The sequence below is a fragment of the Vicugna pacos genome, chromosome 27 (assembly GCF_048564905.1).
Source record: "Vicugna pacos chromosome 27, VicPac4, whole genome shotgun sequence".
Classification (NCBI taxonomy): Eukaryota; Metazoa; Chordata; class Mammalia; order Artiodactyla; family Camelidae; genus Vicugna; species Vicugna pacos.
This window is the reverse complement of record NC_133013.1, coordinates 2,218,989-2,246,899: the sequence shown is the minus strand read 5'-3', so window position 1 is coordinate 2,246,899 and position 27,911 is coordinate 2,218,989. Positions and strand designations below refer to the sequence as shown.

The 27,911-nt window shown below is 39.5% G+C and overlaps 1 protein-coding gene and 1 pseudogene across 3 annotated transcripts in view; one reads left to right on the top strand and one right to left on the bottom strand.

Annotated features, from left to right (window-relative positions):
- The window catches only part of GABRG3 (gamma-aminobutyric acid type A receptor subunit gamma3), a 494,054-nt gene that overhangs the window by 249,415 nt on the left and 216,728 nt on the right, over positions 1-27,911 (top strand). The window contains exon 1 of one of the 3 annotated variants that reach the window (XM_072950634.1): positions 17,323-17,394. The exons of the other annotated variants lie outside the window; for them this stretch is intronic. The gene's annotated coding sequence lies outside the window, so the exon portion shown is untranslated. Of the gene's footprint in view, positions 1-17,322; positions 17,395-27,911 lie in introns of those variants that run through there. 3 annotated transcript variants of the gene reach the window in all.
- Positions 1-27,911, bottom strand: part of LOC102537883 (pygopus homolog 2-like) — a 50,242-nt pseudogene that overhangs the window by 3,275 nt on the left and 19,056 nt on the right.

Here is a 27,911-nt window from a genome sequence, read left to right as displayed (position 1 = left end):
AAGGTGGTTCACAGTTGTGAAGGCACCAGCCTGCTGTGACTCCCCTCTGCCTGGCACAGTAATAAAGCTGCCTCTTTTCTTCCAAGCTCCAGGACCCAGTCTCTGGGTTATTCGGCTTGTCAGGGATGGGGACTGATCTTTTGGCAAGAGTGGAGGCCTTCTTTGATGTTCCTGCTGGCCTGCATCATCCCGCTCCTCCCTCAGACTCTCTCGTCCTGCGCTCCACAGACAGAGCCAACAATGCTAAACCCCGTGGAGTTCTTACAACCCTGTTCTCCTGTGTGTGCTGTTGCTTTCCTGGGGTACCTTCTGTTCTAGGTCTCTCCAGAAAATGTCTACTCTTATTTCAAGTATCCGCTTAAAAGTTCTATCTTCTAATAACTAGCCCCTCACCGCTGCCACCTTGGCCTTCTCCCTCCTACCCTTCCACTGCAGTTTTACAGATTCACTCCCGCAAGCATTCTATTTTAAATGATTTTTTTTTCATATCTTCCTTATTACAAATCTCTGAAGCTCTTGAAGACAGGGCTCTGCCATTCATAGCTCACCTTTTGTGTCCAGGCCTTGCCTAGTCCTGACACTAATAGGATGATTCAGCATGAAGTTCACCTGAGGACACTGTATCATAAGGCATCACTGAAGATCTGGGGGGCTGGGGCAGCGCAACTGAGTGATCTTTTATTGTTTGTCTTCTGATTAACATATATCTGTTATACAAATATATGACCATTTTAAGTGTCTTGGAAAATGCATTACTAAATGTATTACCTATAATATTAACTATAACCCTAAAAGCAACAGGAACTTGTTTTGAAGCATCTAAATTTGAATATGTGAACTATCACCTCTTTTATAGTGGGAGATTCTTACTATCAAAGATTCATAGAAAATCAAAAGTCCATCACGTTAAAGGAGGCTATAGCCAGGAAAAGCTATTGAATATTCCAAGTAGAGTCCAAAAGCCAGATGTGGTGTAGAGCAGTGTAAAAATGAAAACTAAAAGACCACTCTTAGAAAAATGAATCCGTTTTCTCTCTGCCAGTCTTGTGTGTTCTGTGCTTGGGCTTAAGGTCTGGAAGTGTCTCTGTTACAAGAGGGAAGGGCCATGAAGAGGAGGTATGCGTGTGCCTAGTAACTGAGTTTGTTTCCTGCCTTTAATGCACAGACACGTGTGCAGGCGTGGAGTTTGGCTGGTTTTGTATCGCAGTCTGTTGGCACCTGGGCCAACAGCCCTGTTTGCTCAACATAGAAATCATAACCAGGTGGATTGAGAGGGAAAATGTCATTGAATTAGATGATGTATCGTGAACTCACTATCCAGTGCCAGCATGTGTGAGGGGAATGGTTTAACTCAGCTAATCTTTTGGGGAGATTTGGGTGGCCAGGAGTCACCCTAGGAAGAATCAGTACAGAAAATTCAAGGTGTGAATTCAAGGTCCTGGGTGGTGAGGATGGGTATTTGTTACTATGTTATTAGCATTTTGTTACCGAGTCCAAACTCGATCTGCTTGCTGCATGACAGGCCAGTAAACTGGGAGACGCGGTGTTGGGGCAAGGAATAGCGACTTTATTCCGAAAGCCAGCAGACGGAGAAGATGGCAGACTAATGTCTTGGAGAACCATCCTGCTCAAGTCAGAATACAGGCTCCTTTCATCCAAAAAAAAAAGGGGGAGGGGGTACTGTGTGTGGTTGGTGTTGCAGACTTCTTGCTGTAGGAATTCTTTGTTTTTGCAGGTGTCCACGTGGGTCAGGTCATGGTGCCCCTGCAAAACCTCTAACAAAACAAATGTGATTCTCTATTCTGCAACTTGTTATCTTTATGTAAGTGTAGAGCTAGCAAGACTAAGCCTAAGAAACAGGGCACAGAGGTCAAAGCCAAAGGAACAGATGTAATGTGGGGTCAGATTTGTTCTCCTCTGTTATAATTTTACAGGCTGTGAGTCCTGAGATGGAGCCTGCACAGAGAGGGGAGGCACTGAACCTGCAGGAGTTTAGCCCTCTGCCCTTCCTTCCACGCTGCGGCTCTTCCCGACACCGGAGGGTGATGGGAGGGCAGGGAGTTAGTGCCCTGCAGTTAGTGCCGGCCGGGCTTTGGAGATGTACTTGGCTCTTACAGCAAAAAACACCTCCCTGTGCACGCTTTTCACGGCCATCACTCAGGCTCACAGGTGCTCGTTGTTTGCCTGGCTTATGCTGTGTGCCAGGCACCAGAGGTGGAGGTGAAGGAGGCCCAGGCCTTGCCCTCGGGGAGGCCACCAATACGATGGTTGGTTGGGAGGCGGGGAGGAAGGTAGCTATTGGGTTATGCACCAGTCACAAACATGATAAGAAAATAAGACACCCTCTGGAATCACCTGCTAGAAACCGCCTATCAGAGTGCGCGTGTGTGCATGGCTGGGAAACCCACCTGTGTGACACCAGCTGCCACATCTTAGGGGATCGAGAGCAAAGAAAGAGGGCAGAGGACATATTTGCGGGCTCCAGGGATGTCTTGAGGAATAGTGTGTGTGAAAGCTTTGCCAATAAAGCCTGCCTTTTTCATCATATTAACTAGGTTTGAAATTTCTATTGACCTTAGCAAGTAAGTTTCAATTTACATAAGGATCCCCTGTGCATGTTTTCCAAGACCTCTGTAAAGAGAGACATCCTTGATTGTGTCTACTCTGAGCTCTTCAAAAGATTCTTGTTTGAAAGTCAGGTGGCTGAATCAGGGCTGAGTCACTCATCCAAGGCAGGAGGAGACCCAGCAGAGCAGCTGCGGCCCCTGGTGCAGCGTCCAGCCGCCTCCGGGTGGGCAGCTGAGCCCGGAATGGGGCACGATTCAGGCTCACTCAGGAGATAGGTGCACCCAAAAGAGACCGTGCATTTTCTTTTTCTCCCTCAAAAAAATAACAGAAGAAACTGGCTGCTTGGAGAGCCAAAATAGAGTCAGGGCAGGTGAAATTTTAGACAGTGTGGCTTTTTAATAATGAGACAATAGTAAAGTATGTTTGCCCAAGTATTTAACTGAAGCATGTACTGTGCAACAAGGGCTGGGAGACTTTTTATGTAAATCACCAGGCAGTAAATACCTTGGGCCGGTGGGTCGGACGGCCTGTCGCAACCACTCACTTCAGTGATTGTAATGCAGTGGTAGCCACAGACTGCATGTAACTAAATGGGTGTGGCAGGGCTCTGGTAATACTTAGTTTATACTTACAGTAATACTTACAGAAACAGGTGGTGGGCTAGATTTAGCACATAGGCCGTTGTTTGCTGACCCTTGACCCTTGGTCTACAAAGATAAAAAAACAGAAAAAGAACAAGCAAGGGAGAGTCACAGAAAGAGACGTGTGTCCCCTAAACCCAAAATAGCATTCTCTTGGGATGCTGTTTGAAACTTAGAAGATTTTTTTTTGGAGTAACTATTTATATTGAGCTCAGTTATGTGTTTAATATTCTATGCTTTATTATTGTAAATTGCATGAATAAATAAGATCTAGTCTATACTACTGGAACAAAGAAAACCAATAGTCGAGAGTTTTAAAAATCAGAAGTTTATTTTTATTCCTCTTTCATGTAATGGCTTGTCTTGAGCCATCAGGTCAGCGGGGTGACTCTGCTCCATGCAAGCGCTCAGGGACCCAGGTTCTGCCCATGTTTTGATTCATCATATCCAAGGGTGTTATGTTCTGCATGATTAAAGCTAGGACACTGTCTGTCTGGGTCTCAGCTGGTAGCAAGAAAAAGGAAGCATAGAAGGGGGAGCTGATGGCCCGAGACACAGGAGCTGCAGGAGCTACTTCCGGTCCCCTGGTGAGAAATCAGTCTACACTGCATTGCACAGGATACTGGGAAGTGGGGTCAGCCTGGAACCAACTACAAGTAAAGTCACTGTAGACATGAGAGATTCTAAAGGACAAATAATGAGCACTTTAACATAAGATAGAGGAAGAGACTGTTTGCTTAAATCACCGCTGTATCTCAGTGCCTGGCTCATAATACCAGCATAACTCATATGAGTGAGGGCGTCCCTCTGGTACAGTTCTAAAGGTCACATTCCCCAGGCTTTCTGAGTTATCTAATATATTAGTTACCTATTGCTGCATAACAAATTGCCCCTAAATTTATCAACTTAGAAAACCCCAAACATTTAGTATCTCACGATTTCTGAGGGTCAGGACCCATAGGGAGCTTAGCTGGGTTATTCTGGTTCAAGGTCTCTCAAGAGGTTGCAGCTAAGCAGTCTTCTGAAGGTTCAGCTGAGGATCACCTTCCAAGTTCACTCACGTGGCTGTTGGTGGGAGGCTTCAGCTCCTCAATGGTGGACCCCTTCGTGGGCCACCTGAGCTTCCTCCAAAGATGGCAGCTAGCTTGCCCCAGAGCAGGAGCCCCAAGAAAGAGCAAGTACATGCTGGGAGCCACTGATGTTTCCAATACAGCGCTTCTGTCGATCACACAGACCAGCTCTGGTAGAACGCAGGAAGGGACTACACAAGGCTGTGAATGATAAAAAACAGGGTTCATTGGGGGCCATTTTTGTGTCTGCCTACTGCTTCTAGTCCCATGTTGAGAAGCTCTCCACATCATGTATATTGACATCAAGTCTAGAACACCTTATGTGAAGTGCTAGTGCCAGGCATTGAGGTAAACACGTGGATGATGAGAATCAGGTTTGCATGTGGAAATACTTGTCAAACAGTGAATTAAACAAAGTAAAATTTTCTGTTTGCTTTGTAATCTCAGGACTTACCTGAGCCTTTGATGTTCTATAGTTCCTTGTGGATCTCAGCAGGATTGAAGCTAATGGTGCGCATTGAATCCTAAAGTTACTAGCACACCGTCTTCATGGAAAGTCTGTTAATGTGTCACAAGTTATTTCATGGTGAAAGATTCAGAGGAAAAGTACTTGGAGGAAGAGATGTAAACACTCTGGGAGGACACAGCCCCCCAGTGTATAGTCCAGGATGGAGTCTGCAGTGACCATTTATGTGCATTATGTGGTACATCTACTTGCCATTCTGGTTAGCTACCCAAAGAACGTGGCACCAGTCCTCAAAGGCTCCAGTGGACCATTTCCATCCTCACCTTATTTACTATCCTTCCTTCTGCCTTCATCTTCCTTCTTCCTTCTTAACATCCTAACACGATTCTTATATATGCACACTGCTCTGTTTCCATATCTTCCTACCTAAAACAAATGCTGCCGCTAATTGTAAGTAATACTATAACAGAAAAGAACAAATCTGACTCCATATTAGATCTGTTCCTTTGGCTTTAACCCTGTGCCCTGTTTTCTGGGCTTAGTCTTGCTGATCCTGCACCTTTTGTAAAAGAATGTTGCCTTTAGCCTGAAATATACAGGAGAGCCTGTTCTCAAGGCTCTGACCTTTAAGGATATTAATACTTTTGTGCTTCTAGAAAGATAACAAGTTGCAGAAAACAAGTTGCAGAATAAAAAGTAACATTTGTTGTGTTAGAGGTTTTACAGGGGCACCATGACCTGACCCGCGAGGACAGCTGCAAGAACAAAGGATTCCTATACCAAGAAGTTTACAACAACCAACCACACCCACTCCCCTTTTTAGTATGAAAGGAGCCTGAATTCTGACTTGAGTAAGATGATTCTCCCGGCTATTAATCTGCCACCTTGTCGGTCTGCTAGCTTTCCAAATAAAGTCGCTATTCCTTGCCCCAACAGCTCGTCTCCCGATTGACTGGCCTGTCATGAGGCGAGCAGGACGAGTTTGGACTCAGTAACAATATCATCTTCCTTAAAGAATAAATTAGTCTTAAGGGCCCTATCCTTTTATCAAAATATTGTACTTTCCCACCAGTCCTTGAATTACTTGAAATATTCATGGTAGATGTGAAGTCTAAAACTGTAGAAACGCCAAGTGTTATGAAGTCTAACAAGGGCAAGAGGACAGAGTAAGAGCTGCAATGAGCTCAGTGTCCCTGAACTTGGGCCGCAGCGTGCTGCATCAGCACCGCGAATCTCCTTATCTCTGACCTCTGGGATGAGGCAGCTGAAGAATGTAAGAATTGCACCCTCAGTGAGTGCATTGGAGAACTTAACCGTGCATGTTACAGCGAACAAGGTTAGACAGATTTGTAGTTGCTGCATTTTAAGAATCCCCAGATTGTTTGCAAGTAACCTTGAGCTTTTGGCTTAACTTGAGTGTTACTGCTCAAAATCTCACGATTTTCTCTACACGGACCAGTTTTGGATATAATAAATATTTTAAATATTCTAAAATAACAACAATTTTAGTATCTTAAACATTATGTTGAGATGGAGCTTTTGTAACCAGCCCTGCTGAGTCAGAGAACCTTTGTGAACTGCATGGAGAAAATGGTGTTCTACCAGCTGCGTGGAGAACCCACCCCCTCGCTGGGATCCCTGCCTCACACGACACCAACTAGGCCAGCCGAGTCTGTTCCCACAGTGACAGTGTTGAATTTCTGATGATTCTCAATGCTCATCAATCTTACCCTGCCTGATGAAACATTAAAAAAAAGTATCTTACTAGTTTCCCCAAGCAAAACATCAGTTGTCCTCAGTGTATATCCAGGCTTTGGCATCACTTTCTCATGACAGGTAGAGAAACTGAACATTTGCCTTGGGTCATCAGCAGAAGTGCAGTCATTAGCCACTAATTTCTGTGATTGCAGGGCTGAGAAGGAGGCTCACGGTCCCTTTAATAGTAAGGGCAGACGACTGTAAGCACAGAGATGACAAAGAAAGTAAGAGGTGTGAGACTGGAGTGGTGGAGACATTAAACTGGGCGATAATGAGCTTCAGCAAACTTCTGTGCACTCCAGGTCACGGTCTCTGCACCTGCAAACAGTGCAGATGATCGTGCTGGATTGCAGGGCGTGTGGAAATAAGTAAGCCCACCCAGAGGCTGTTTATTCGGAGCTTACTGCATACGAAGGGAGTCAGCCACCATCACCTAGCCTTTGGCAGAGACTCAAAAGCAGGCAGAGGAATAAGAAAGCTTTATAGTGGAAGAAAGGAATGCCTCCAGGTGTACCCTGGTCGGAGGTGGTTTGCATAGGGGAGCTGGAGCCGGGCATCTTCTGTGCGTATTTGGCTTTTTCTGGTTGGGCCTGAGTTGGAAGTGGGAGGAAATTACAGAAAGCTGGCAGTCATCCATCAAGTCCTGACCCCTCTCAGCTGATGGCTGCGAAGGTAATGGTTTAGCTCCCTGGGCTTTTGGCTTCAGAGGCTGTGATGCAGAGTTCTGCTGTTAACGTGTGGTCTGGCCATTGTCCGTCTGTACATTCAGTTTTTCAGACTGGGTGGTTTGATGGATGAGATGAGATGTTGCCAAGTACCCAGCACAGCATCTCATGCATGGTAAAGTTTCAATGGACCACGTAATAATTTTAAAATACTAAGTAAACAAGGCTGGGCTCAATTATCGGGAGAGAATTATGGGAATGATGAAAGCTTTGTTTTAGGAATTTTGTTCTGCAGAGGAACCAATTAGAGGGAGTGAGGGTGACATGAGGCCATGTTGCCACCTTGGTTGTGGCACCTCAGGACTGGAAATGCCTGTTCCACAGAGTGGGTAAAAGTGTAAGAAAAATCTTTTGACAAAGCAAAGATGAAGCAGACTGAATTCAGATCGGAAGGCATGTGTCTAACTGCGGTTATACCAAGGTTTCTATTCCATACCATTTTTTCCCCCCAGCTAAAGCATAAACAGAAAATGGGCTATCTGGGAGATGTTTGTAGTCTGTTTAGATGAAAAGGAAGGGAGAAGTCAGTTTGTGGCAGCTAGTATGATGTTCACAAAAGGAAAGCCAGGGTGAGGCTAGTCTCTGAGGCCAAGGCTGAGGTCACCCGCTGTAGCAGGAAAGGAGGAGCTTTCCCTTGTAGGGGAGGATGGCAGGCCCAGGTGCAGACTAGCATAAATCACAGATGACGTGATTTCTTTCTTTCTTTCTTCCTCCCTCCTTCCCTCCCCCCTCTCTCCGTCTCTTTCTTTCTTTGTTTTCTTTCTTGTCCAGAAAGGCAGTTTTTTGAGGAAGCAGAGTAAATGAAATATTTACAGAAGAGGATGTCTATGAGTCGTTATGTAAAAATGGCCACCTGTTGTTTTGAAGCCCTTATCCACATTTTTGTCATTTTTCCTAATCACTGTGTAACATTGCAGAGTATGGACATTTGAGTACAAACTAATTCCTATTATATAATTATTAAGACAGAGATTATAATTGGTCACCATAAATTCATTGATGACTTCTGAGAATCAGTCCTGGTGCCTAACTGGAGGAGACTGATAGCATAATTAATGGTATAAGTATAAAAAATATTCTTAGACTTTCATTGTTTTAGGACATATAAACTCATAATTACCTAATGATCTATTGATGACTTGACATTGGCTTCTATAATGCATTTAAGCCTTTTTCTCTGCTTTTTCTCCTTATTTCTGCTTTACAACACTAGTAATAAAGATTATAAAGCAAGCTTCCATCTTAACTCAAACTACTATAATTTTGTGTAACTGCAATCTAAATTTACTACTATTAAACAATAAAAAGAGGAATTTAGAATTACTGAGCCATCATTTAAATTTTTTAAACTTTTTATTTTGAGATTATTATAAAGAAGAAATCACAAAAATTGCACAGGAAGGCCTAGATTCCCTCTCCCCCATTTCCCCAAAGTTTGGCATCTTACATAACTGTACGACAACAGTGAAACATTGTGAAAACATTGATACTGATACAATCCACAGAACTTGCTCAGATTGCACCTCTTCTGCATGCCCACACATGCACTCTTGTGTATCTTTTTATGTGTTCTCTGAAGTTTTGTTACCTGTGTGGGTGCCTGTAATCACCACCACAGGGAAGATACATGACTGTTCCATCATGGCAGAGATCTCAGGAGATCTCCTCTTCCTCCAGAGCCACACCCATCCCCTCCCCATCTATAACTTCTGGAAACCACTAATCTATTCTCCAAGAATGTCTTACACATTCATTGAATCATACAAAATGCAGCCTCCGCCGGTTACCTCCTTTTCACGCGGCATAATATTCTTGAGACTCATCCAACTTGTTAGCATCAGTAGTTTCTTTTTATTCCTGACTAGTATTTCATGGTATGAATGTATCACAGTTTGTTAAACCATTCACTCATTGAAGGATATTTGGGTTGTTTCCAGTGTTTTTACTATAAGAAAGAAAATTGCTATGAACATTTTTGTATTGGTTTTAATGTCAGCCTAAATTTTCATTCCTCTCAGATAAAAGCCTGAGAATTCTATTTCTGCATAAAATAGTAAGGATATATTTAGTTTAAAAAATGTTACAGGAAATCACCAAACTACTTCCCAGAGTAGTTGTACCATTTTACATCCCCACCATCAGTGTATAAGAGATCTAGTTTCTCTGTGTCTTCTGCAGCATTTGGTGTTTGTTTTTTTTTTTTTTTTTTAATTTTAGCTATTTTAATAGGTGCATTGATATCTCATCATGGCCTTAATTTGCTTTTCCTTGGTGGTTAATGATGTTGACCATCTTTTCACCTTACGTTTATCTGCCATGTATATCTCCTCTTCAGTGAAATGTCCGTTAGTATCTTTCCCCCATTTTCTAATTGAATTGTTTTGTACTCTTGAGAGTTCTTCACATATTCTAGACAGGAGTCCTTTGTCAGATACGTGGTTTGCAAATATTTTCTCTTTCTCTAAGTCTGTAGATTGTCTTTCCAATATCTTAATAGGGTTTTATAGAAAAAAAGAGTTTTAAGTTTTGGTAAAGTACAATTTATTGATTTCTTTTTTATGGGTTGTGCTTTTGGTATCATCTATAAGAACTCTCCATCTTCCTACAGGTCAGGATGATTCTTTCTTATGTTTTCTTCTTATGTTTTGCAGCTTTACATTTTGCTCTTAAATCTATCATCAATTTCTAATTAATTTTTCTATAAAGTGTGAGATTTTGCTTTAAGCTCATTATTTTCCCCCTATGGATATCCATTGCTCCAGCACCAAAAATTGAAGAGATTATTCTTTAACAAGTGAATTGCCTTTGCGTTTTTGTACAAAATCCGTGGGTCGCACTTTCTGGGGTTGATTTGTGGGCTCTCTGTTCTGTTCCCCGGATCTGTGTTTCTGTTATTCCGCCAGTACGGCATGGTCTTGAGTACTGTAGTTGTGCAGAAAGTCTTAAAATCTGGTAAAGTAATTTCTCCAATTATTCTTTATTTTTAAAAAATGCTTTATACATCTATCAAGATTAATCAAATTGTAGACCTGAAATATGTGTAGTTTACTATACAGGAATCATATCAAAATAAACATGTTATAAATAAATAAATAAATAAATACGTTTAAAAAATGCTTTAACTCTTCTTGTTCATTTGCCTTTCCATATACATTTAGAATAAACTTTTCTATAGCTATAGGATTTTGGTAAATATTATATTAAGTTGAATGATCAATTTGGAGAGAACCAGCATCTGAACATATTGAAACTTCAGTGCGTGAACGCAGTGTGACTCCCCTTTACTCAAAGCTTCGAGTTATTTCATCACTGTTTTACAGTTTTCAGTGTACGAGTCCTGTGTAGGCTTGATGAGACTTGTACCTATGTACTTCATGTTTAGTGATTATAAATTGCAATGTGTTTTCAATTTACACCGCATTTCTGAAATAAAATTTTCTTGACTGCAGTGTATAATTCTTTTTCTGTATTGCTGGACTTGATTTGCTAGTATTTTGTTGAGGGTTATTGCATTTATGATCATGAAAGATACTGCTATTTTTCCTTTTTTGTGTTTTTGTCTGATTCTGATACTAGATAATACATGATTTGAGAAATGTTCTATACACATCTGTTATATGGAAGAGATTGGGTAAAATTGACCTTAATGCTTTGACTATTTGGTAAGATTTCCCACTACAACCATATAAACTTGGAGATTTTTTTTCCTCAGGAATTTTTAAACTGTAAATTCAGTTTCTTTTAATATTTATAAGCCTACTTATGTCATATATTTAAGTTGATTTTTGGTATTTTGTGCTTTTTGAGGAAATGGCCCATTTGACCTCAGTTGTTGAATTTGTATGTAGAGTTGTTTATAGTAGTTCCTTACTATCATCTTAGTATCTGTAGGATCTATAATGATATTTACTGTTTCTTTCCTGAGAGTGGTCATTTGAGACCTTCTTTTTTAATGTAAATATTTTGTGCTATAAATTTCCCTCTCTGTAGTGCTTTAGCCACATCCTGCACACACACACACAGAGATATACATGCATTTTCATTCAGTTGAATGTATATTTGATTTTTCTTGTGACTTCCTCTCTTATGCATGTTTTATATATTATATATATTTCTATATAATATATATTCCCATATATAGTCATATATAATATATACTCATGTATTTATATATATATGTATCCACATAAAATATATTCATATGCAATGTATTCATATATAATATATATGAATATAGAATATGTATTCATATATACCATATTCATTTATTATATATTCACATATAATATATCCGTGTATTACATATGTTCATATATATATGAGAAAGAGAGAGATCCATTCCCTAAATCTATTCCGTCTTGTTCAGAGCTAGAAGTTCTGATTCAGGTAAAAGTGCAAACAAAATACACTTTGCATTAAACTTCTATTCACTTACGAGGCATTTCCTAAAACCTCCCACTGAATCAGCCTGATACGTGTGGAGCAGGTACCTCTTGTGTGTGGGTTGCTATTGTTGTTCTTGTAGAACATACAAAGTCAAATGGAGCAGACGCTCCTCCCAAGCCTGTGGCTGGTGATGGTTCCGCCTGGTTGAAGCCCCTGACGTTGGGCCCATTTTCTTTCTTGGGTGCTGGCCGCTTTATCTGTTCTGCTTCCCATTTGGAAACGTTTAATATAGGGACATGCTCCTTGAGGTTGTGCCTTGAGGGACGGAGACAAAGGCAAGACTGCTCACTGTGAGGGGAAAGTAGTGAGAGAAGAGAAGGTAGCTGTGCTTTTCGAAATCTGCTCTTCCCAGTCCTTAGAAGAATCTGGTAGAAATGACCTTAGATAGAAATGGTGCATTTTGTATTTTCAGCTTTTGAAAAAATAGACAAGAAAAATCAATAATTCAAAGAGCCCAGGGAGCTCAAGAGCTTTTAGACAAGATCTTTCTAAATGACCACTCCTGTGTGTAAAACCCCACATTAAGTAACTGACATATTATAAGAAATTCCAAGAGCAAACATGCTGTGATGTGTTTTAGTCAGTGGATCAAGTGTTCATATGAGAGAGAGTTCTTCCTTTTGAGGCTGATCTTCACTGCCACTCTGCCACTGTCTTAATTCCATCTCTTATCTTTTTCCTGGGTAAATAGCTCCTGGCCTGAGAGCTGCTTTGCTTTCTCCCCATGGATCATTCCTCACTGTCATTCTGGAACTCGGCCTGTTTGTCAGCTAAATGATCAATGGTTCCATGATACAGAACTCCATTGCATTGTATTCTGCTCTTGTTGGGACGAGTGTCCTAGAAATGTCAACTGCATCTTCTTGGCTGATGATATTGCTCAGTTATGTGAGATCATTACCTTTCTGTCTTTAGATCTATCAGTTTTTGAGGATAGGGTGGTGAAGCCCCCAACCATAATTGTTGATCGTTTTCTAATTATTTATCAGTCCTTTTAGTTTTGGGTATTTTTGCAGTTCTGTTGTTTATTGCATGTATATTTAGGATCACTGTCTTTTGGTGGGTTGATCTTTTTTAATTATTATGTAATATCCTTCTTTGTTCCTGATAATTACCTTTGCTCTGAAATCTGTTTTATGCGTTATTAAGGAATGATTCTCTCTAGATCTCTCTGATTCACTGGGATGAGCAGCTCTGATTCTCCACCCTTCAGGAAGATGTGGCTCTGTCCTGCACTCAGAGAGGCCCCAGGGCTGCATGCGTGTCAGTTGCCACAGTTAGTGTGTTGACCCAAGGCGAGGAGGGAGGAGGAAGAGAAAGCTGATGTCACAGGATGATTGAGAGCCCTTGGTACTTTTACCCACAAGGTTTCTTCACCCAAGAAAGAGCCAGTACAGGGGAGGGGATCCTGCAGACAGCTGGAAATCTCAGTGGAGCTGGACAAAAGGGAGAAAGAGACATTTTTCTTGGTGACAATAATTTAAATCCTGGCCTGAGGAAATATGGGCTAAGTGAGCAATAAAGTAATTCACATGTTGGTTTTTTCCTCTTTGCTTTATACACAGTCATCTTCCTTGAGGGCTCTATGGCATCTCTGGTAGTTTTATTAAAAAGAAAAATCTAAAAACTTTGATGTAAAACCATGGGTAAATTGATTTTATCAACTTGACCAATAAGTAAACAAACATATAATATAAAACAGGAACTCAAGCTTGACTTGTAAATATGATGATTTAATTTAATAAAATGCATATTTTGTGTCATTTATTCATTGCACTTTTTGTTTTCGTAGCCATACTTGAAGTAGAATTCATTCAGTGTTTAATGGATGAAAGGCTAATGAATTCGTGTTGCCTTCAGGAAAATCACCATAAATTCATCATAAGCTATATTCTGTGTTATATACTGTTACTACTAAAAGTAATAAAATGAGTGAATGTCACCTCATAGACAGCTGATTATCCTGGGAATAATCAGTTAGAGATTGGTAGGCCTGGAAAGAGCTTTTGAGATTGACTCCTTACACCCTTGACTTTATAGAGGTGGGACTGGCGCCCACAGAGGAGAGCTGACCGAGAAGCAGTGAACGGACCAGGGTTTCTTAGCCCTGCAAAGTGTCTCTTAAGAAAAACACAGGGAGAAACTTTGTTTCCTTTTATTTTATTTTTGTTGTCTCTTTAAAGTAGTATTTTTAAGAATGTGATGTAGTTGACCACTCTGTAGACTGAAATACTGTGATAAATGAATTGATAGAAAAAACTGAATTCTAAAAGAGTACATTGAAAAAAGTTATTAGGAGGATAAAAGAGTTAAGTTCCCCCCCCCATGCAAAATTTAAAAAAAAATTACCATCAACAAGAGGTAAATAAATGATAAACTTTAAACAAGAGAAATGATTTTTTAATAGCACTTTTAAGGGCTTTGTGGTCAGGAGTTTGACTTTTACTATTGAAGCTGAAATTTGAAGGATAATAGATTAGGTTGCACACAGTCTATCAATAAAGAGCTTTTGAGTTGTTCTGCCAGTAAGTTAACACAAAGGGAGTTCATGTAAAGAAGTTCATACTATTGAATGAGTAGATCTCTTGAATTTGAGAATACAAATAACTTCTTTCTGCAAGTAACAGGCAATATTTTAATTCTACCTCTGGAATACACAAGTCACCCCTCCCGGGAGATTTATTATATTAAGAACGGAATGAAAGTCTTTGTAATGTGCACAGGAATTGTTTGCCAAAAATGTGTTTAATATGTTACCAGTAAAAATAGAATTACTGAGTCACCACAATGAGACAGAAAGCTTTGGTCAGCAAGAAAGTCATGCCCGGGTCAAAGGTATGTTTGAATATCCAAACCTTTAAGCATGGTTTTGGGGTTATGGCAATGACAAGAGAAGGGAGAAAGTTTGTGAAGCTGGTGCAGGCAACAGTGACTAAGACAGTAAGGGACAGGCTTAGAGTAAGGACTTTACCTTACCTTTTAATAGATTTGAGCCCACAATACATATTACAGAAGTCTCAGTCACCTGGGATGCTACAAAAGCACCTTAGTTGTTTTCAGCCCAGAGAATTTATACGTTAGCAGGTGAGCTACAAATGGAAATGTTTAGATATCTCACTCTTTACTGAACATCAGGTTCCATTTAAATGTGAACAAATATGGGCTTTCACGTGCCTTTGAGTAACATTTAAAATTATTTACTCTCTCCTGTGAAATCATTTATCATTGTTTCCTCTCTTTTGAAACAATCTGCCATCGTAAATATTTTGGTTTGGTAAACAGACATCACAACTTTTTAATTTACTTCCTTCTGAAATTCAACATCAGTGACCTTAATGAAAATTCCCCAATCGGATCCTCATTTAATTAGATTTTTAGCATCATGAGGAGCAGCTGTTCAAAGTTAATAACTTCTCCATCATTTAACAAATGTTACCTTCATCAGCAGACTTTGGCCATCACCCCATACTTACTGTATTTTGTAGATTAACAACAGGATTTTTTTTTAAATGCTGACCTTTCCTCAGCGACATTAAGAATATTTAAAAGGCTTCAAGTTAAACAATGACTTTTTTTTTAAAAACATAGTCATTTTGCAATGTTGTGTCCTTTTCTGGTGCACAGCATCATGGCCCAGTCATACATATACACACATATATTCCTTTTCATATTCTTTTTCATCACAGCAATATTTCAACATACAAGATATTAAATATAGTTCCTACACTATGCAGTATATAACCTTCTTGTTTATCTAATATATAGTAGTATGTACCTACAAATTTTGAGAAACAATATTTTTAATGCAAAGAATGAAAGATGAGTTGGCTTTGGTATGAGTCTCACTTCTTTATATGTCTTCATCTTTTTACAGACTTGAAAAGCACAATTTTTTTTTCATATAAATTCTTCCTCTTTCCAAGTAGTTTTTCAAAAACAGGAGGAAGGTCAAGCTATGAAATAAACAACAGAACAATAAAATATTAATGAAGCGGACTACTAAAAGAACACCCTTTTTCCATGTCTTTTTGTGAGCTTGGTCTTGAATGATGTCTAGGTATGTGTGTGTGTATGTAATCTCTATAACATTTTCTGTCACGTGGACCTGAAATGCTGCTGATAAGAAATGCATTTCTTCCATATCCATGAAAGTCACTATCCTGTGTGTTTGTTTTCAGTGATCCTCTGGATCAAAGGCTCTTTACTTAGGTTTTTAATTTGGTTAATTATAAAAATTTTATATTCTTCTTGGAAAGATCTCTTTAAAATAAATTTTAAGTCAACCGCTGTAAGCAACTTTAAGTTGTTAATAGAGGTGAGAGAGTGTTTATTGTTTAATTTAGATTTTCTTTAAACAAAAAGACATACAATACTTGTGATTAAAATCACCTTTGTTGTCCTTTTGCTTTCTGTTCACACAGTTCTGCCCAAAATGAATCACTCTCGTAAATTTTGTGTGTATTCTTCCAATCACTGTATTTCTACTTCCATGAATCAGCTCTGTTATCTATAAAGTCTATAGTGCTGCTTGGTGTGTCTTCACATTTACACAGATTGCATGTGAGTCCATGAGGTGTCCTAACTTACAACTCAACATCATGTTTTTGAAAGCTGGCTGTGTTGACATGTAGAGATCTTTTTCATTGATTTGGCTGCTGTTCCATGTTCTGTTTGCTGGAATCACAGTTCCATTATGTAGTTTTGAACTTTCCATTTTGGGGATTAAAATAATGCAGCAGTGACCAATCTCATCCATGTTTTCTGTTCTCGTGTCTGAGATATTTTCTAGAAAATTCACATCCAACTTGTATACTGAAGGATTATTAATCAGAAAACACAAAGACCTCCTGTAAATCAACTAGGGAAATGAACAGACAACACAGTAGAAAAATACAAGGTATGGATGGGAAATTTGGAGAAGAGGTAACTTGACTCAGCAATTACCAATTTACAAAATAAGCAAACAAGAAACAAAAAGAAGAAAAGAAACCCATTAGTAAATGGGAATATTGGAAGGTAAACAGTTGGAATAATATTTGCACTCAGAGTGCAAATCTTAAAGAGTATGACAACACCAAATATTGGCGACGCACAAAAATAGGACTCCTGTACTTTCCTGAAGGAAGTTAAAATCAGCAACTTACTCTGGAGAATAATTTGGTGGTAGTTAATAATTTTTGAAAGAACTAATTTTTACACTTTTACACATTTGTAATTATACCTCTTATTTAAGAGATTTTCTCTTATGAATGAATATTAATATTTACTGTGAATGAAGGAAGGTTTTTCTTCAATTATTGACTATTACTCAATCCTAAACTTTTCTCCTTTATAATGTAATTTTTTGATTTTGAGCCAGCCTCGTGTTCCTGGCATGACATCTATTTATTCAAGCTGAATTGTTGCTCTTACACAGTTAGTCTTGACAGAAGTGTTCTATTTAGAATTTTTGTATCTTTATTTAGGGTTGACAGAATAAGGCCCCCCCAAAGAAGTCCCCATTGGAATCCCCAGAGTGTGTTTACATAACAAAGGGGGCATTATAGCTGTAATTCAGTTAAGGGTCTTGAGATGGCAAGAGTACCCTGGTGTGTCCTGCGGCCAGTCTTACCACAAGTGTTCTCACAAGAGGGGAGCAGAGCAGCAGAGTCAGAGGAGGAGACATGATAAAGAAGCTGTGGTCAAACCAGACAAGGGCCAAGGAACGCTGAAGCTTCCAGGTACTGGAAAAAGCAGGGAAGATTCTCCCTTAGAGCCTTCACAAAGGGGTGCAGCCCTGCCAACCCATTTTAGATTTCTAGCCACTTGAACTGTAAGATCTGTAGTTTGTACCACTGCGTTCATCATAACTTGCTATGCCCGCAATAAGAAACTGGGAAAATATCTTCGATCGTAAGTGGCATTTTTCTTGCATTTGCTTTGTTGCTAATGTTGTATTTGCTTCATAAAACCAAGTAAATGCCTTCCTGAGTATTTTTTTTTTAATTCTCTGAATTAGTTTGAAAGGTATAGAAATCACCTACTCTTTCAAAATTTGGTAAAGACTGTCTTTGAAACTACCTGGACCATGTATGGTTTTTGTTTGGGTGAGGACTGGGGGAAGACGTGGGCAGACGCTTACGACAATCTCAGTGCCCTATTTGCCAATGGTGGCTTCAGGTTTTCAGTTTATTCTTAGGTCAATTTTGATAACTGAAAATTTTACAGAGAATTTTCTATTTCATCTAAAATTTTAATTTACTCACACTAGGTTGTTGTACTCTTTTGTTATTTTTAAACCATAGAATACACTTTCATTTCTAATTTTTGTGTTTGCTCTTTTTTTTAAAATCAGCCCTCTTGAAGTTATTTCAGTTTTATTCAGGCTCTGCTTTAATCTTTGTCATGCCCCCTTTTCTCTCGCTTTATTCAGATATAATTTACACACAGTAAACTTCGTTAATGTGTAGTATTCAGCTTATTCATATTTAGCATTGTACACAGTCACCAAACAGGATACTGAACATTTTTATAACCTCAGAAGTTTCCTAGTGCTTCTCTGCAGTCCATCTTCTCCACTGATCCCTCGCCCCAAACTGTCACTGATGTGCTTTTTGTCACAATATTTTTGCCTGGCCCAGAATTTTATAGACGTGGGATGATACCATAAGTACGTGTGTATACTTGACAGCTTTTACTTTCTCATGTTTTTAAGATTCATCCATGTCGTTGTGTATGTCAGTGGTTCATTTCTTTCTAGGTCTGATTAACGTTCTGCAGCATAGACACACTACAGTCTGTTTATCCAGTCACCACTTGGTGTACATTTGGGTTGTTTCCACTATTCGGATATTTTGAATAATGCCACTCTGAACATATACATACAAGTCTTCATGTAGGCATATGTTTTCATTTCTTTTGGGTTAATTCCATGGAATAAGCCTGCTGGGTTTGGGTGGTACGTGCGTGCCTAAATTTGTAAGATCCTGGTAAGTTATTTTTCAGTGTCTGTAGCATTTTGTATTCTTACCAGCAATGGAGGAAGTTTCTAGGTTCTGTACATTTTCAGCAAGACTTGCTCTTGTCAGTCTTGTTAATTGTAGCCATTCTTGCAAGTAGAATGATTTTCTTCTTCCGCAATAGTGACTTTGAACATGATTGATAAGGATTGAATTTTGCCTCACAGTTTTATTGTTTCCTTGTTATGCCTTCTGATTTTTCTTCCTTTGTTCCTCCTTTCTTTTTTACATTTTTGAGGATTATTTTAATATTATTAGACTACAAATTTATTTTTAAAATTGTTTCATTATGGTGTTTTGAAATATATTTGAGTGTTTGTTCTAGAAATTAAAAAGACATCCTTAAGCTTTCACAGTCTATTCATAATTAATGTTACATTACTTCACACAAAATATAGACATCTTAAAATTGTGAGTCTGTTTACCCCTCTCCCACACACTCTACACCATAGTTGTTATATGCATGTGTACTATATATATGTATATATGTACATACAAAGGGAAGGTGTAATTTTTGCCCAAAACTGTCATATATTTTATAAAGGAATTAAGAGGAAAAATGCAAAACATCAATATTTTTGTTTACCCAGATAAATAAAATTTCTGAACCTCTTCCAAGTTTTCATATAATATCATTTCCCTTGAGCCTGAAGAACCTCTATTACCACTTCTTGTAGTGCCAGTCTTTTGGCAATGAACTTTTTTAGGTTTCTTTGTCTGAAATATCTTTACTTTACATTAATTTTGAAGGACTTTTTTCTTACGTAGAATTCTTAGTTAATAGTTATCCTTCAGCCCTTGAAAGACGTTCCACTGCGCTCTTGCTGCCATAGTTTTGAAGTGAAATCAGCCTGCAGTGAAATCATCCACCTGATGTAACACGTCTTTTATTTCTTACTGTGCTCCGGGTTTTTTCTTTATATGTAGCTTTCACCAGCTTGATTCTGAGGCACCTAGACAGGACCTTCTTGCATCTGCTGTGCTTGGAGTTCCCTGTGGGTCTTCAGTGTACACTTCTTTCTTTTGTCCGGTTTGGCTGTTTGAGGATAATTTCTTCACGTATTTTCCTGCCCATTATACCTCTCTCCTATTTTTTTTTCATGGGACTCAAACTACACAGATGTAGGAAGCCAACAAGTCCCTAAGTCTTTGTGCATTTTTATTTACTTATTCGTAGTTCAATTTGGATAACCTATTTTTGAGTATTGTTACTTTCCTCTGTCATTTGTATGATTCCATATTGAATGAAAAATACGAAAAAAAAATCTAACTATACTGTAAACATACGAAACCAGAGGGGCAGGGGAAAACCTACTGACCTAACTTCCTAAATGATTGGAGTTTGTAGGACTAAAGACAAAAACCAAAATCGGTTGTTGTTGAACTTTGTAATGAATTCTAGGTGCCCCGATAACAGCAGAGGTTCCGTTTTCTTATAGCACTTTTCTCAGTAACTATAGAAAGAATGATATTCACAGAGAATTTCATACATATTTCAGAAATATTTTAAAAAGGAGGGGGAGGGCATAGCTCAGTGATAGAGTGCATGCCTAGCACGCACAAGCTCTTGGGTTCAACCCCCAGTACCTCCATTTAAAAAAATTAATAAATAAACCTGATTACCTTCCCCCACCCCCAGAAAAGAGAGATACATGCACATTTATGTGTGTGTGCACGTGTGCATACTGCATTCGTTGCCTAGATGCTTGTGCTAAAATTCCCAGGATTTTTGGCGACCTTCTATAACTTATTCTGATTATTGTAAAGTTAGACATAACCAAACTTATGAAAGTAGATCCCTGGTTAATGACTTTGGATTCCAGGATAAGAATGATTTTGCAAGTAACTTTAGACATCACTTATATTTGTAGGAAGTTACGTTAACTTTATTGTAGGTATTTATGAATCTTAATGCTTTGCATGTTAATATTTCGGCAATGCCTGGATGACCCAATAGCTTAATCTTGGCTTTTGTGTTCAGTATCAGTCATTAGAATCATTTCGTTCTTTGATCTCTACTGTGTAATTGAATCCTAGTGAAATCAATCAACATGGCAGCACAGGGACTTATTTTAAATCACCAATTTTCATTTAACTACAAGATAAAAAAAAAAAACTGAGTTACGCAGTTCATTCCAGAAGTCTTTTAGTTCATGAGAACATTCTACAGAAAAATGAACAGTGTGTCCTTTTGTAGTATTCCAAATTTGGTCAAAATAATTGAACTCTTTTAAAGGTGAATTGAAGAACAAACAAATACATGTTTGAGAGGCAGAGCTGAAACTGTGACCTCAGTTCTGTTGCACGCATTTGGATTCATGCACTACAGGACAGCCCTCCGTTAGAGGAGAACCCGCACTCTTCCTTTGCATTGTCCCCTTTATGTGTGTGAGACAGAGATAGGTATGGGGGTGCCTCCTTGTGTACCTGACACTTCAGATGTCTGTGAGGTATTTGCACACTGATATTAGAACAGGTTATCTGACCCTAATTGTTTCCTAGATAATAATCCGTGTCAATTAGCTGGATTAGGGCTGTGTCCTGGTGTGCAGAGATGGGAGAGAAGCAGCCATGTGCAAATCAGCTTTCAGCAAGCTGTTGCTATAGCTACCAGGATGCAGACTATTTCTAAAACAGCAGCAAACAAGTGCTTTCAGACAAAGGACAAAGGGGAAAGAAATTGGGCTATTTCCATAGCAACAGAGAGATCTACTGATGTGGGTAGATTATGCTTTTCTCTACCTAATAATATTGATGTTAGTCATTAATAATTTTATGGAAGTAGAAATATAGAAAACTCTGATCTTGAACTAATGGCTTAAAGCATAAGGCATGGAAATTGCATTCACTGAAAATGTCACTAAGGTCCAGGGGGTGATGCTGTGAATTTGGACGACTGACACTTACTGAAATGAAGGGATTACTGACTGCTCCTATTGTTGCCATTTTTTTTCACTGCAAAATTCAGAGAAAATTCCCTTAATCTATTTGTACTAAAGACTGTGTCGGAGGGTAGGTGCCAGATATAGAATAAGCAGACATTAGAGAAGTGATGTAAATGAAATTAGATTTAGAATGTGTGAAGGGAATCTGAAAAGAATTGCAGCATTACATAACAAAGATCTTATGAAAAAGAGGAAAACATAATTGATGCAGCAAGCAGAGTGCTCACCGGGAACAAATGCTGGAGGGAAAGGAGAGAGACGAGCAATCAGACAGTAAGACTGGAGAGCTGGAAGGCACCTTAGGGTTATGCATGCTCAATTTGCAAATAAAGTGTTAAAAGGCATTCATTCATGCGCATACTTGTCAAGCCTCTACTGCACGTCAGATTCTATTTTGACTACTTGGAGTAAGGACATCAGTGATTTAAACAGACAAGAATCCCTGTCTCTGTGGAGCTATCTTCTCAATGGAAAACATAGACAGTAAGTGTTAATAATAAATAAGTGTGTGTGTGTGTGTGTGTGTGAAGTGCTATGAAAATAAAGGCAAATGAGCAGAATTGGGGTGCGAAGGTAATTCAAGATTGAGTCTCAGGGTTGGCCTCCTTCGATGGAGCTAGCTACGCGGATGTCCCAAAGAAGAGCATCCCAGTGAGAAAGAAGAGGACCGTCCTGACATTATCGCGTGCCCAGATAACGGCAGATGAGGACCAGAGCCCAGTGCCCTGTCCTCTGCACCCCATTGTCTTCTGTATACCTCAGTCTTAAGCAATTTTGCACAACATAATTTTCTGTTCAGTCATTCTGATGAAGGGGTTCTCGAGGGGTTGTCCCTGGACCAGCAGCATCAGCACTGTGAGCGAAGAACACCGCCAGCCATGTCAGTGAACAGAGGATGCTGCGGCCATCGAGCCATCAGCCGCTGCCTCCACCCCTGACAGGTGAGCGGAGGGAGCTCAGGATGCAGACAAGCAGGCAGCCCGGCAGCCGCTCCTAAAGGTGCCCCCTGAGGGGACTCAGGGTGTGGGAGAACCGGGCCCTGGCCCTAGACAGCCAGGTGCGTCTCAAAGGAATGACTTCAGTGAGCCCAGACTTTTGCACCTTCCAATATACAGAAAAGTGCTCAATTCCTTAACTTGAGGTGTCTGGTTTTCTTTAATTAACAGTAATGTTTTGATGTTCCGACTACCTGGCTTTTGTTGCAGTAACTCATGTATCTTGGCCACTTCAAAACGGTCCCTCAGAATAATCTGAGAGGCTGTTATCCTGAGCTGAAGACCTCAGAAATGTCCGCCGAGTAAAATGTAACTCTTAGCTTTTAGGTTGCGCATTTTATTTCAGCCAACAGCATCAACTGAGAGATTGTTAGAAAAGCGAATTCTCAGGCCCAGTCAGAGGCCTTGGTGACTCAGTGTCTGTGGACGTGGGGCTCTGCGCCTGCCAAGCCTCCCGAGTGGGTCTGACAGCCGCCTCTCTGAACACCCTGCACGCTCTCCTTCGGCGCCTTCCTTCACTTCTGACTCTGGGCTGTGTAGAGTCTTCCATAAATGAGTCCCAGTTTATCAGCCACTATCCTAGTCCCTCAATATCCTGACATTTTTATAATAAGAAAATTATCCAATAGTGGTTTTTCCAGAAGGGAGAAGACACACTGTCAGTGTGGCCAGTGAGGACAGAGTAGATGCCCAAAGGAGAAGGCTCAGCCGGGTGCTGTCCCCAAAAAAAGGAGCATGGGTAGGGACAGCCAGGTTCTGGGACACGAGCTCACCCGCCCTGAGCAACTTCTGGGTGGAACAGTCCCATTCGTGGGGAAAGACAGGGGATTTCCTAGAAGCGGTCTGACAGTACGGTGACCTGGGATGGAGGGAGAGACCCGTCAAAGGTCAGTTTTCACCCACATGTGAGGTTGCATAGGTTTTAAATTAAATTTTATTATTTTTGTCTTCCTTTTCATTACTTAACATTAGAATTACGCTCCAGCATAAGGTGAGTGCTTATAAGGCTGCCTTCTGTCTTTCTGTTCCTCTCACTGTAACTGGTCTAAAACCTTATTAGTAGCCATTAGATTTCAACCATCTTGGACCTCAACTCTGTTTTCTGTAACCACTTCCAAAACAAGGCTGGACCTCTGCTTCTGATGATGGTGGATATGGGGGCAGGGTCAGAACCACGAAACCCACTAAAACTTGCCATGAAAGCTGAACAAAATATAAAAATGCTGCTTGAAAGGATGAGAAACCTAGCACCATGGCTGGGAAAACTTTTAGAACAAAAATTCAAGTGATGGGATTGGCAGCGTCCAGCTGGGCGGCTCTCGCCGTGCTTCTTTAGGGGCATCTGCATCTTGGAGGAGACTCTTGACAAACTGAGACCCTGAGCAGAAATTCTAGTCAGACCTGCTGGGATTTGGGCTCGAAAATTGGAGTCCAGGATCCTCTAAGAGAAGGGTGCAAATTTTGGGTTGCAGCTCACAGTGTCTACAGGCAAAGAGCAACATTGGAACAGAAATAGACTCACCCCAAATTCAGTTCCTAAAATGGGGAAAATGTCAGTGTTGGGAAGGAGCAAATGCAGCTGTCACTATTTGCAGATAATTAGGGATGCAGATTAGTCTTGTGGAATGAGGAACTCAGCGGACCTTCTACTGGCAAAAAAATAAATGTTTAACTGGAGAAAATTATAAACACACACACATGCACACACACATTTATACACACCATATGCAAAAATAAACTCAAAATGGCTTGAAGACTTAAACAGAAGACAAGACACTATAAACCTCTTAGAAAAAAACATAAGCAAATCATTTTCTGACATAAATCTTAGCAGTGTTCTCCTAGGGAAGTCTACCCAGACAATAGAAATAAAAGCAAAAATAAACAAGTGGGATCTAATTAAACCTAGAAGTTTTTGCACAGCAAAGGAAACCATAAATAAAACAGACAACCCATGTAATGGGGGAAAATATTTGCAAATGATGTTTGTTACTCAGTCATAAAAAGAATGAAATAATGCCATTCCCAGCAACCTGGAGGACCTGGAGAACAGGATACTAAATGAAGTACGTCAGAGAAAGATAAATATCATATGATGTCACTTACATGTGGAATCTAAAAGACAGTACAAATGAACCATTTACAAAACAGAAAGAGACTCACAGACACAGAAAATAAACTTACGGTGACCAAAGGGGAAGTGGAGGGGTGAACTAGGAGCATGGGATTAACAGACACACACAACTACATAGAAAATAAATAATAAAGAAGGATTTACTCTATAGTACAGTGAACTATATTCAGTATCTTGTAATAACCTATAGTGGAAAAGAATAAAAAAGTATATACACATACATGTGTGTGTACATATACATACACATACACATATACATAATCTCCAAGTCATTTTGTTGTTAACCTGAAAAATAACATAATATGATAAGTCAACTATACTTCAATAAAAAAGAAGAAGCCAAAAAAATAGTCTCTCCAGCTCATCCTGGGTACATGCAGCAAATGGAGAACCATGCCTTCAGGAGGTCCACTGACTCTGGGTAAGAGCAGCGGTATTACTAAAGCGAGCGCGGGTCCGCGCTCATGCATGGGGGAAGGCCCGTCTCCTGACGCAGGGTTGTGGTGAAGGAAAGTGCGGGCACCTTTATTGCAGGCACCAGACGAGGAGTCCAGGAAGCTAATGCTCAAAACTCCTGAGCTCCCAGGGGGCTTCAGGGGAAGCCCTTTTAACGGCCAGGTGAGGGAGGGGAGTCTCGGGGTGTGCGATCAGCCCGTGCGCAGTGTCCTGACTGGCTGACGGCGAGGCCACAGGGAGATGTCACGGGGGTTAACGTTATCAACCCCCAGGCTCCGGCCGGCCAGGGGGCCACATGCTCATGGTCATCACATGGTTAACTTCTTCTGTTTGGTGGGAGACTTGGCGTCTGTAAGACAACTCAGGAATGTGCACTAGAATGTTCACGGTTATTTCTGCCCTTCAGGGAGACTGCCTTGTGGCTGATTTACTGTCTAAGTTGTTAGCAGTTCTTTGGCCCAGCTCCTACATTTGTTCCCATTCTTTCAATCATTAAAGACAATCAAAAAAAGACTCGGGGGAGGCCTGGGAGGCCTTGCATTGTCGTGCTTACAGCATATAGAAATGTAATTACTTAATAATAAGAGCACATAGGAGGTGAGTAGAAACAAAACTATACTGGAGGAGGGTTACTGACACCAGATGCTGTCTTGAATCCATCGGGAAAACATAAAAAGAATCAGAAATGATAAATAAGATGGTTAATATAGAAACACCAAAAATATACATATGTACTTGCTCTCATATCTTGTTTCAGCTTTCTTAAAATGTATAACATTCTATAAAATAATAATTAGAACAATGTGTTGACTTTTGAACATAGAAATGCCATACATATAGCAATAATAGCACAAAAAATGGGAAGAAATGGGGCAGTGAAGGGATAGTTTCTATATTTTTCTGGAATAAGCATAAATCTGAAATATATTTTAATAAGTGAATATGACTATTTAAGCCCAAGAACAATAAAGGATGTAACTTTTAAAGTAACACTTCAAAATTATTATAGAAACTCAAATGTTGCGTTAGAAAATGTGCACTTAATATGAAAGTTTTGAAAAGGAGCAAAAGAATAAAAAGGCATGAATGACATAAAACCAAAAAGCAAATGGTATATGTAAGTCCAGCCATATGAATAACATAGTGTGAATGGATTTAAGCAATTCAATTAAAGCCAGACATTGTCAGGCTGGATAAAAAGAAAAATATATGCTGTCCATACAAGGCACTGTTTATTAGATTCAGGGATACAAATAGGTTGAAAGAAAAAGGTCGGAAAAAGATATTTTGCCAACAGCTGACATTAGGTTGCTGTAGTGACTATATTAATATCAGTCAAAATTGGCTTTAAGAAAAACAAATGTTCCCAGAGATACATAGGAATACGACATAATGGTAAAAGAGTCAACCCATCAGGAAGGTATAAACATACATAAACTTAACAACAGAGCCACAAAATACATAAAGCAACGACTGAGGGAACGGAAGGGAGAAGTACACAGTTCAACAATAATGTTTGGGGACTTCAGTGCCCACTTTCAATAAAGGGTAGAGCAACTAGACAGAAACGAACAGGGAAACAGAAGACTGGAGCGACACTGGAAACCAGAACCTAACAGCCGTCTCTGGAACACTCAGCCCACCACAGCAAAGCGCACGCTCTTCTCATGTGCACGGGGGACATTCTCCAGGAAACACCACATTCGAAGTCATCAAACAAGAATCAGTACATTTAAAAGGATTGAAATTGTGCCATGTATAGTGTTCAACCACAGTGGAATTCAATTAGAAACCAAAATGGTTATACATTGAAAATCCAATAGAATCCACCTTTGAAAAGTAATGTGTGAGTTTGCCATGGCTCTTGTCCATGAGGCCCATCTCACAAACTCAGCTCTTTTTATAAGCCAGCAAAAACTCAGTTCTAGCTTTGAATTATTTATATTAGAAAAGAAGAAACGTCTCACTCAGATCACTAACCTAAGCTTCCACTTTAAGAACAGGAAAGCAAACAGCAAAACAAACCCAAATAAAATCAATGGAGGAAATAATAAAGGTAAGAGTAATCAATGAAAGTGAGAACGATAAATCAATAAAGTCAAAGCTCATTTTTCAAAAATATTAATAAAATTCATGAAACTTTAACAAGATTAACACAATAAAAATGAGAGAAGGAGCAAATTGCGATGTCAGGAAATGAAATGAGGACCATAATGATGCTCTGGATAGTAGGTGAGTATTAGAAACAGTTTTGATGTAATGAACCCATTCTAAAAACACAAACTATCAAAACTTACCCAAGATGAAACAGATTCCCAGAATGGTCTGATAACCATTAAAGCAATTGATTTCACAGTTTTTAAAAAATGCAAAAATAAAATAACATAATAAAGAAATCTCCGGGACCAAATAGTTTAACTAGTGAATTCTACCAGGCATTTATTTAAAGAAGCAGTTATACTCATTCTCTGCAACCTTTTCCAAAAACTTGAAGTAAAGGAAACACATGCTAACCTGCTTTATGAGGCCAGCATTAATACAATAACAAAACCTGACAAAAAAAGAGAACCATACACTATCTTTCATGGATATGTATGCAAAAAATACTGAAATATTAACAAATTGATTCCAGAAATATATAAAAAGAATAATATAAAACAAGTGGGATTTATGCTACACATGCAAGGCTGGTTTAACATTCTGCAATTA